Source organism: Scyliorhinus torazame, chromosome 6 (assembly GCF_047496885.1).
Source record: "Scyliorhinus torazame isolate Kashiwa2021f chromosome 6, sScyTor2.1, whole genome shotgun sequence".
Classification (NCBI taxonomy): Eukaryota; Metazoa; Chordata; class Chondrichthyes; order Carcharhiniformes; family Scyliorhinidae; genus Scyliorhinus; species Scyliorhinus torazame.
The window spans coordinates 9,157,469-9,167,833 of NC_092712.1; positions in this window are offsets into that span (position 1 = coordinate 9,157,469).

A 10,365-nucleotide genomic window follows, 5' to 3' on the forward strand; every position below is an offset into this window, starting at 1 on the left:
CGCAGTATCCCGCGCAGTGTCCCGCGCAGTGTCCCGCGCAGTATTCCACACAGTGTCCCGCGCAGTGTCCCGCGCAGTGTCTCGCGCAGTGTCCCGCGCAGTGTCCCGCGCAGTGTCCTGCGCAGTGTTCCACGCAGTGTCCCACGCAGTGTCCCGCGCATTGTCCCGCGCAGTGTTCCACTCAGTGTCCCGCGCAGTGTCTCGCACAGTGTCCCGCGCAGTGTCCCGCGCAGTGTTCCACACAGTGTCCCGCGCAGTGTCCCACGCAGTGTCCCACGCAGTTTCCCGCGCAGTGTCCCGCGCAGTGTTACACACAGTGTCCCGCGCAGTGTCCCACGCAGTGTCCCGCGCAGTGTCCCGCGCAGTGTCATGCGCTGTGTCCCATGCAGTGTCCCGCGCAGTGTCCCTCGGAGTGTCCCACGCAGTGTCCCGCGCAGTGTCCCATGCAGTGTCCCGCGCAGTGTCCCCGTGCAGTGTCCCACGCAGTGTCCTGCACAGTGTCCCGCGCAGTGCCTCGCGCAGTGTCCCGCGCAGTGTCCAGCGCAGTGTCCCACGCAGTGTTCCACGCAGTGTCCAACGCAGCGTTACACAGTGTCCCGTGCAGTGCCCACGCAGTGTCCCGCGCAGTGTCCCGCGAAGTGTCCCGCGCAGAGTCCTGCGCAGTGTCCCACACAGTGTCCCGCACAGTGTCCAGCGCAGTGTCCCGCGCAGTGTCCGTGCAGTGTCCCGCGCAGTGCCCCGCGCAGTGTCCCGCGCAGTGTCCCGCGCAGTGTCACGCGCAGTGTCCCGCGCAGTGTCCCGTGCAGTGTCAAGTGCAGTGTCCCACGCAGTGTCCCGCGCAGTGTCCCGTGCAGTGTCCCACGCAGTGTCCCGCGCAGTGTCCCGCGCAGTGTCCCACACAGTGTCCCGCGCAGTGTCCAGCGCAGTGTCCCGTGCAGTGTCCCGCGCAGTGTGCAACGCAGTGTCCCATGCAGTGTCCCGCGCAGTGTCCCACGCAGTCTCCCGCGCAGTGTCCCGCGCAGTGTCCCGTGCAGTGTACCGCGCAGTGTCCCGTGCAGCGTCCCGCGCAGTGTCATGCGCAGTGTCCCGCGCAGTGTCCCACGCAGTGTCCCGTACAGTGTCCCTCGCAGAGTCCTGCGCAGTGTCACACGCAGTGTCCCGCGCAGTGCTCCGCGCAGTGTCCCATACAGTGTCCCACGCAGTGTCCCGCGCAGTGTCCCACGCAGTTTCCTGCGCAGTGTTACACAGTGTCCCGCGCAGTGTCCGCTCAGTGTCCCGCGCAGTGTCCCATGCAGAGTCCTGCGCACTGTCCCACGCAGTGTCCTGCGCAGTGTCCCTCGCAGTGTCCCGTGCAGTGTCCATGCAGTGTCCCGCGCAGTGTCCCGCGCAGTGTCACGCGCAGTGTCCGCGCAGTGTCCCGCGCAGTGTCCCGCGCTGTGTCCCACGCAGTGACTCGCGCAGTGTCCCACGCAGTGTCCCGCGCAGTGTTCCGCGCAGTGTCCCGCGCAGTGTCCCGCGCATTGTCCCGCGCAGTGTTCCACTCAGTGTCCCGCGCACTGTCTCGCACAGTGTCCCGAGCAGTGTCCCGCGCAGTGTTCCACACAGTGTCCCGCGCAGTGTCCCACGCAGTGTCCCACGCAGTTTCCTGCGCAGTGTTACACAATGTCCCGCGCAGTGTCCGCGCAGTGTCCCGCGCAGTGTTACACACAGTGTCCCGCGCAGTGTCCCGCGCAGTGTTACACACAGTGTCCCGCGCAGTGTCCCACGCAGTGTCCCGTGCAGTGTCCCGCGCAGTGTCATGCGCTGTGTCCCATGCAGTGTCCCGCGCAGTGTCCCCGCGCAGTGTCCCACGCAGTGTCCAGCGCAGTGTCCCACGCAGTGTCCCACGCAGTGTCCAACGCAGCGTTACACAGTGTCCCGTGCAGTGCCCAAGCAGTGTCCCGCGCAGTGTCCCGCGAAGTGTCCCGCGCAGAGTCCTGCGCAGTGTCCCACACAGTGTCCAGCGCAGTGTCCCGCGCAGTGTCCCGTGCAGTGTCCGTGCAGTGTCCCGCGCAGTGTCCCGCGCAGTGTCCCGCGCAGTGTCACGTGCAGTGTCCCGCGCAGTGTCCCGTGCAGTGTCAAGTGCAGTGTCCCACGCAGTGTCCCGCGCAGTGTCCCGTGCAGTGTCCCGCGCAGTGTCCCGCGCAGTGTCCCACACAGTGTCCCGCGCAGTGTCCAGCGCAGTGTCCCGTGCAGTGTCCCGCGCAGTGTGCTACGCAGTGTCCCACGCAGTGTCCCGCGCAGTGTCCCGCGCAGTGTCCCACGCAGTGTCCCGCGCAGTGTCCCGTGCAGTGTACCGCGCAGTGTCCCGTGCAGCGTCCCGCGCAGTGTCATGCGCAGTGTCCCGCGCAGTGTCCCACGCAGTGTCCCGTACAGTGTCCCTCGCAGAGTCCTGCGCAGTGTCACACGCAGTGTCCCGCGCAGTGCTCCGCGCAGTGTCCCACGCAGTTTCCTGCGCAGTGTTACACAGTGTCCCGCGCAGTGTCCGCGCAGTGTCCTGCGCAGTGTCCCATGCAGAGTCCTGCGCACTGTCCCACGCAGTGTCCTGCGCAGTGTCCCTTGCAGTGTCCCGTGCAGTGTCCATGCAGTGTCCCGCGCAGTGTCCCGCGCAGTGTCACGCGCAGTATCCCGCGCAGTGTCCCGCGCAGTGTCCCGCGCAGTATTCCACACAGTGTCCCGCGCAGTGTCCCGCGCAGTATCTCGCGCAGTGTCCCGCGCAGTGTCCCGCGCAGTGTCCCGCGCAGTGTTCCACGCAGTGTCTCGCGCAGTTTCCCGCGCAGTGTTCCACACAGTGTCCCGCGCAGTGTCCCACGCAGTGTCCCACGCAGTTTCCTGCGCAGTGTTACACATTGTCCCGCGCAGTATCCGCGCAGTGTCCCGCGCAGTGTTACACACAGTGTCCCGCGCAGTGTCCCGCGCAGTGTTACACACAGTGTCCCGCGCAGTGTTACACGCAGTGTCCCGCGCAGTGTCCCACGCAGTGTCATGCGCTGTGTCCCATGCAGTGTCCCGCGCAGTGTCCCTCGGAGTGTCCCACACAGTGTCCCGCGCAGTGTCCCATGCAGTGTCCCGCGCAGTGTCCCCGTGCAGTGTCCCACGCAGTGTCCTGCACAGTGTCCCGCGCAGTGCCTCGCGCAGTGTCCCGCGCAGTGTCCAGCTCAGTGCCCCACGCAGTGTCCCACGCAGTGTCCAACGCAGCGTTACACAGTGTCCCGTGCAGTGCCCACGCAGTGTCCCGCGCAGTGTCCCGCGAAGTGTCCCGCGCAGAGTCCTGCACAGTCTCCCACACAGTGTCCTGCACAGTGTCCCACACAGTGTCCCGCGCAGTGTCCGTGCAGTGTCCCGCGCAGTGTCCCGCGCAGTGTCCCGCGCAGTGTCCCGCGCAGTGTCACGCGCAGTGTCCCGCGCAGTGTCACGCGCAGTGTCCCGCGCAGTGTCCCGTGCAGTGTCAAGTGCAGTGTCCCACGCAGTGTCCCGCGCAGTGTCCCGTGCAGTGTCCCACGCAGTGTCCCGCGCAGTGTCCCACACAGTGTCCCGCGCAGTGTCCAGCGCAGTGTCCCGTGCAGTGTCCCGCGCAGTGTGCTACGCAGTGTCCCACGCAGTGTCCCGCGCAGTGTCCCGCGCAGTGTCCCGCGCAGTGTCCCGCGCAGTGTCCCGTGCAGTGTACCGCGCAGTGTCCCGTGCAGCGTCCCGCGCAGTGTCATGAGCAGTGTCTCGCGCAGTGTCCCACGCAGTGTCCCGTACAGTGTCCCTCGCAGAGTCCTGCGCAGTGTCACACGCAGTGTCCCGCGCAGTGCTCCGCGCAGTGTCCCATACAGTGTCCCACGCAGTGTCCCGCGCAGTGTCCCACGCAGTTTCCTGCGCAGTGTTACACAGTGTCCCGCGCAGTGTCCGCTCAGTGTCCCGCGCAGTGTCCCATGCAGAGTCCTGCGCACTGTCCCACGCAGTGTCCTGCGCAGTGTCCCTCGCAGTGTCCCGTGCAGTGTCCATGCAGTGTCCCGCGCAGTGTCCCGCGCAGTGTCACGCGCAGTGTCCGCGCAGTGTCCCACGCAGTGTCCCGCGCAGTGTCCCGCGCTGTGTCCCACGCAGTGACTCGCGCAGTGTCCCACGCAGTGTCCCGCGCAGTGTCCCACGCAGTTTCCTGCGCAGTGTTACAAGTGTCCCGCACAGTGTCCGCGCAGTGTCCCGCGCAGTGTCCCGCGCAGTGTCTGCGCAGTGTCCCGCGCAGTGTCCCGTGCAGAGTCCTGCGCAGTGTCTCATGCAGTGTCCTGCGCAGTGTCCCGCGCAGTGTCCCGTGCAGTGTCCGTACAGTGTCCCGCGCAGTGTCCCTCGCAGTGTCCGCGCAGTGTCCCGCGCAGTGTCCCGCGCAGTGTCCCGCGCTGTGTCCCACGCAGTGACTCGCGCAGTGTCCCGCGCTGTGTCCCGCGCAGTGTCCCACGAAGTTTCCTGTGCAGTGTTACAAGTGTCCCGCGCAGTGTCCGCGCAGTGTCCCGCGCAGTGTCCCACGCAGTTTCCTGCGCAGTGTTACACAGTGTCCCGCGCAGTGTCTGCGCAGTGTCCCGCGCAGTGTCCCACGCAGTGTCCCGTGCAGAGTCCTGCGCAGTGTCCCATGCAGTGTCCTGCGCAGTGTCCCGCGCAGTGTCCCGTGCAGTGTCCGTACAGTTTCCCGCGCAGTGTCCCTCGCAGTATCCGCGCAGTGTCCCGCGCGGTGTCCCGCGCAGTGTCCCGTGCAGAGTCCTGCGCAGTGTTCCACGCAGTGTCCTGCGCAGTGTGCCGCGCAGTGTCCCATGCAGTGTCCGTGCAGTGTCCCATGCAGTGTCAAGCGCAGTGACCCGCGCAGTGTCCCATTCAGTGTCCCGCGCAGTGTCGCCGTGCAGTGTCCCACGCAGTGTCCCGCACAGTGTCCCGCGCAGTGTCCCGCACAGTGTCCCACACAGTGCCTCACGCAGTGTCCCGCGCAGTGTCCGGCGCAGTGTCCCACGCAGTTTCCAACGCAGTGTTACACAGTGTCCCGTGCAGTGTCCACGCAGTGTCCTGCGCAGTGTCCCGCGAAGTGTCCCACGCAGAGTCCTGCACAGTGTCCCACACAATGTCCCGCGCAGTGTCCCGCGCAGTGTCACGCGCAGTGTCCCGAGCAGTGTCCCATGCAGTGTCAAGTGCAGTGTCCCACGAAGTGTCCCGTGAAGTGTCCCACGCAGTGTCCCGCGCAGTGTCCCACGCAGTGTCCCGCGCAGTGTCCAGCGCAGTGTCCCATGCAGTGTCCCGCGCAGTGTGCTACGCAGTGTCCCACGCAGTGTCCCGCGCAGTGTCCGCGCAGTGTCCCGTGCAGTGTCCCGCGCAGTGTCCCGCGCAGTATCCCACGCAGAGTCCTGCGCAGTGTCACGCACAGTGTCAAGCGCAGTGTCCCGCGCAGTGTCCCGTGCAGTGTCCCACGCAGTGTCCAGCGCAGTGTCCTGTACAGTGTCCCTCGCAGAGTCCTGCGCCGTGTCACGCGCAGTGTCCCGCGCAGTGCTCCGCGCAGTGTCCCATACAGTGTCCCACGCAGTGTCCCGCGCAGTGTCCCACGCAGTGTCCCGCGCAGTCCCCCTAGCAGGGTCCCGTGCAGTGTCCCGCGCAGTGTCCCCGTGCAGTGTCCCGCACAGTGTCCCGCGCAGTGTCCGGCGCAGTGTCCCACGCAATGACTCGTGCAGTGTCCCGCGCAGTGTCCCGGCAGTGTCCCGCGCAGTGTCCGACGCAGTGTCCTGCGCAGTGTTACACAGTGTTCCGCACAGTGTCCGTGCAGTGTCCCGTGCAGTGTCCCGTGCAGTGACCCATGCAGAGTCCTGCGCAGTGTCCCACGCAGTGTCCTGCACAGTGTCCCTCGCAGTGTCCCATGCAGTTTCCGTGCAGTGTCCCGCGCAGTTTCCCGCGCAGTGTCACGCGCAGTGTCCGCGCAGTGTCCCACGCTGTGTCCCACGCAGTGACTCGCGCAGTGTCCCGCGCAGTGTCCCGCGGAGTGTCCCACGCAGTTTCCTGCGCAGTGTTACACAGTGTCCCGCGCAGTGTCCCGCGCAGTGTCCCACACAGTGTCCCACGCTGTGTCCCACGCAGTGACTCGCGCAGTGTCCCGCGCAGTGTCCCGCGGAGTGTCCCACGCAGTTTCCTGCGCAGTGTTACACAGTGTCCCGCGCAGTGTCCCGCGGAGTGTCCCACGCAGTTTCCTGCGCAGTGTTACACAGTGTCCCGCGCAGTGTCCCGCGCAGTGGACCGCGCTGTGTCCCGCACAGTGTCCGTGCAGTGTCCCGCGCAGTGTCCCGCGCAGTGTCACACGCAGTGTCCGTGCAGTGTCCCGCGCAGTGTCCCGCGCAGTGTCCCGCGCAGTGTCCCTCGCAGAGTCCTGCGCAGTGTCACGCGCAGTGTCACGCGCAGTGTCCCGTGCAGTGTCCCGTGCAGTGTCCCGTGCAGTGTCAAGCGCAGTGTCCCGCGCAGTATACCGCGCAGTGTCCCGCGCAGCGTCCCATGCAGTGTCCCACGCAGTGTCCCGCGCAGTGTCCCATGCAGTGTCCCGCACAGTGTCCTGCGTAGTCCCCCTCGCAGGGTCCCGTGCAGTGTCCCGCGCAGTGTCCCCGTGCAGTGTCCCGCGCAGTGTCCCGCGCAGTGTCCGGCGCAGTGTCCCACGCAATGACTCGTGCAGTGTCCCGCGCAGTGTCCCGGCAGTGTCCCGCGCAGTGTCCGACGCAGTGTCCTGCGCAGTGTTCCACGCAGTGTCCTGCGCAGTGTGCCGCGCAGTGTCCCATGCAGTGTCCGTGCAGTGTCCCATGCAGTGTCAAGCGCAGTGTCCCGCGCAGTGTCCCTCGGAGTGTCCCACGCAGTGTCCCGCGCAGTGTCCCATTCAGTGTCCCGCGCAGTGTCGCCGTGCAGTGTCCCACGCAGTGTCCCGCACAGTGTCCCACGCAGTGTCCCGCACAGTGTCCCACGCAGTGCCTCGCGCAGTGTCCCGCGCAGTGTCCGGCGCAGTGTCCCATGCAGTGTCCCACGCAGTGTCCAACGCAGTGTTACACAGTGTCCCGTGCAGTGTCCACGCAGTGTCCTGCGCAGTGTCCCGCGAAGTGTCCCACGCAGAGTCCTGCACAGTGTCCCACACAATGTCCCGCGCAGTGTCCCGCGCAGTGTCCCGCTCAGTGTCACGCGCAGTGTCCCGCGCAGTGTCCCATGCAGTGTCAAGTGCAGTGTCCCACGAAGTGTCCCGCGCAGTGTCCCGTGCAGTGTCCCGCGCAGTGTCCCGCGCAGTGTCCCACGCAGTGTCCCGCGCAGTGTCCAGCGCAGTGTCCCATGCAGTGTCCCGCGCAGTGTCCCGCGCAGTGTCCCGCACAGTGTCCCGCGCAGTGTCCCGCGCAGTGTGCTACGCAGTGTCCCACGCAGTGTCCCGCGCAGTGTCCGCGCAGTGTCCCGTGCAGTGTCCCGCGCAGTGTCCCGCGCAGTATCCCACGCAGAGTCCTGCGCAGTGTCACGCACCGTGTCAAGCGCAGTGTCCCGCGCAGTGCTCCGCGCAGTGTCCCATACAGTGTCCCACGCAGTGTCCCGCGCAGTGTCCCACGCAGTTTCCTGCGCAGTGTTACACAGTGTCCCGCGCAGTGTCCGCGCAGTGTCCCGCGCAGTGTCCCATGCAGAGTCCTGCGCACTGTCCCACGCAGTGTCCTGCGCAGTGTCCCTCGCAGTGTCCCGTGCAGTGTCCATGCAGTGTCCCGCGCAGTGTCACGCGCAGTGTCCGCGCAGTGTCCCGCGCAGTGTCCCGCGCAGTGTCCCGCGCTGAGTCCCACGCAGTGACTCGCGCAGTGTCCCGCGCTGTGTCCCGCGCAGTGTCCCACGCAGTTTCCTGTGCAGTGTTACAAGTGTCCCGCGCAGTGTCCGCGCAGTGTCCCGCGCAGTGTCCCACGCAGTTTCCTGCGCAGTGTTACACAGTGTCCCGCGCAGTGTCTGCGCAGTGTCCCGCGCAGTGTCCCATGCAGTGTCCCGTGCAGAGTCCTGCGCAGTGTCCCATGCAGTGTCCTGCGCAGTGTCCCATGCAGTGTCCTGCGCAGTGTCCCGCGCAGTGTCCCGTGCAGTGTCCGTACAGTGTCCCGCGCAGTGTCCCTCGCAGTATCCGCGCAGTGTCCCGCGCGGTGTCCCGCGCAGTGTCCCGTGCAGAGTCCTGCGCAGTGTTCCACGCAGTGTCCTGCGCAGTGTGCCGCGCAGTGTCCCATGCAGTGTCCGTGCAGTGTCCCATGCAGTGTCAAGCGCAGTGTCCCGCGCAGTGTCCCATTCAGTGTCCCGCGCAGTGTCGCCGTGCAGTGTCCCACGCAGTGTCCCGCACAGTGTCCCGCGCAGTGTCCCGCATAGTGTCCCACGCAGTGCCTCGCGCAGTGTCCCGCGCAGTGTCCGGCGCAGTGTCCCACGCAGTGTCCAACGCAGTGTTACACAGTGTCCCGTGCAGTGTCCACGCAGTGTCCTGCGCAGTGTCCCGCGAAGTGTCCCACGCAGAGTCCTGCACAGTGTCCCACACAATGTCCCGCGCAGTGTCCCGCGCAGTGTCCCGCGCAGTGTCACGCGCAGTGTCCCGCGCAGTGTCCCATGCAGTGTCAAGTGCAGTGTCCCACGAAGTGTCCCGCGCAGTGTCCCGTGAAGTGTCCCGCACAGTGTCCCGCGCAGTGTCCCACGCAGTGTCCCGCGCAGTGTCCAGCGCAGTATCCCATGCAGTGTCCCGCGCAGTGTGCTACGCAGTGTCCCACGCAGTGTCCTGCGCAGTGTCCGCGCAGTGTCCCGTGCAGTGTCCCGCGCAGTGTCCCGCGCAGTATCCCACGCAATGACTCGTGCAGTGTCCCGCGCAGTGTCCCGGCAGTGTCCCGCGCAGTGTCCGACGCAGTGTCCTGCGCAGTGTTCCACGCAGTGTCCCGTGCAGTGTCCCACGCAGTGTCCAGCGCAGTGTCCTGTACAGTGTCCCTCGCAGAGTCCTGCGCCGTGTCACGCGCAGTGTCCCGCGCAGTGCTCCGCGCAGTGTCCCATACAGTGTCCCACGCAGTGTCCCGCGCAGTGTCCCACGCAGTGTCCCGCGCAGTCCCCCTCGCAGGGTCCCGTGCAGTGTCCCGCGCAGTGTCCCCGTGCAGTGTCCCGCGCAGTGTCCCGCGCAGTGTCCGGCGCAGTGTCCCACGCAATGACTCGTGCAGTGTCCCGCGCAGTGTCCCGGCAGTGTCCCGCGCAGTGTCCGACGCAGTGTCCTGCGCAGTGTTACACAGTGTTCCGCACAGTGTCCGTGCAGTGTCCCGTGCAGTGTCCCGTGCAGTGACCCATGCAGAGTCCTGCGCAGTGTCCCACGCAGTGTCCTGCACAGTGTCCCTCGCAGTGTCCCATGCAGTGTCCGTGCAGTGTCCCGCGCAGTTTCCCGCGCAGTGTCACGCGCAGTGTCCGCGCAGTGTCCCACGCTGTGTCCCACGCAGTGACTCGCGCAGTGTCCCGCGCAGTGTCCCGCGGAGTGTCCCACGCAGTTTCCTGCGCAGTATTACACAGTGTCCCGCGCAGTGTCCCGCGCAGTGTCCCGCGGAGTGTCCCACGCAGTTTCCTGCGCAGTGTTACACAGTGTCCCGCGCAGTGTCCCGCGCAGTGGACCGCGCTGTGTCCCGCACAGTGTCCGTGCAGTGTCCCGCGCAGTGTCCCGCGCAGTGTCACACGCAGTGTCCGTGCAGTGTCCCGCGCAGTGTCCCGTGCAGTGTCAAGCGCAGTGTCCCGCGCAGTGTGCTGTGCAGTGTCCCACGCAGTGTCCCGCGCAGTGTCCCGCGCAGTGTCCCTCGCAGAGTCCTGCGCAGTGTCACGCGCAGTGTCACGCGCAGTGTCCCGTGCAGTGTCCCGTGCAGTGTCCCGTGCAGTGTCAAGCGCAGTGTCCCGCGCAGTATACCGCGCAGTGTCCCGCGCAGTGTCCCATGCAGTGTCCCACGCAGTGTCCCGCGCAGTGTCCCATGCAGTGTCCCGCACAGTGTCCTGCGTAGTCCCCCTCGCAGGGTCCCGTGCAGTGTCCCGCGCAGTGTCCCGTGCAGTGTCCCGCGCAGTGTCCCGCGCAGTATCCCACGCAATGACTCGTGCAGTGTCCCGCGCAGTGTCCCGGCAGTGTCCCGCGCAGTGTCCGACGCAGTGTCCTGCGCAGTGTTCCACGCAGTGTCCCGTGCAGTGTCCCACGCAGTGTCCAGCGCAGTGTCCTGTACAGTGTCCCTCGCAGAGTCCTGCGCCGTGTCACGCGCAGTGTCCCGCGCAGTGCTCCGCGCAGTGTCCCATACAGTGTCCCACGCAGTGTCCCGCGCAGTGTCCCACGCAGTGTCC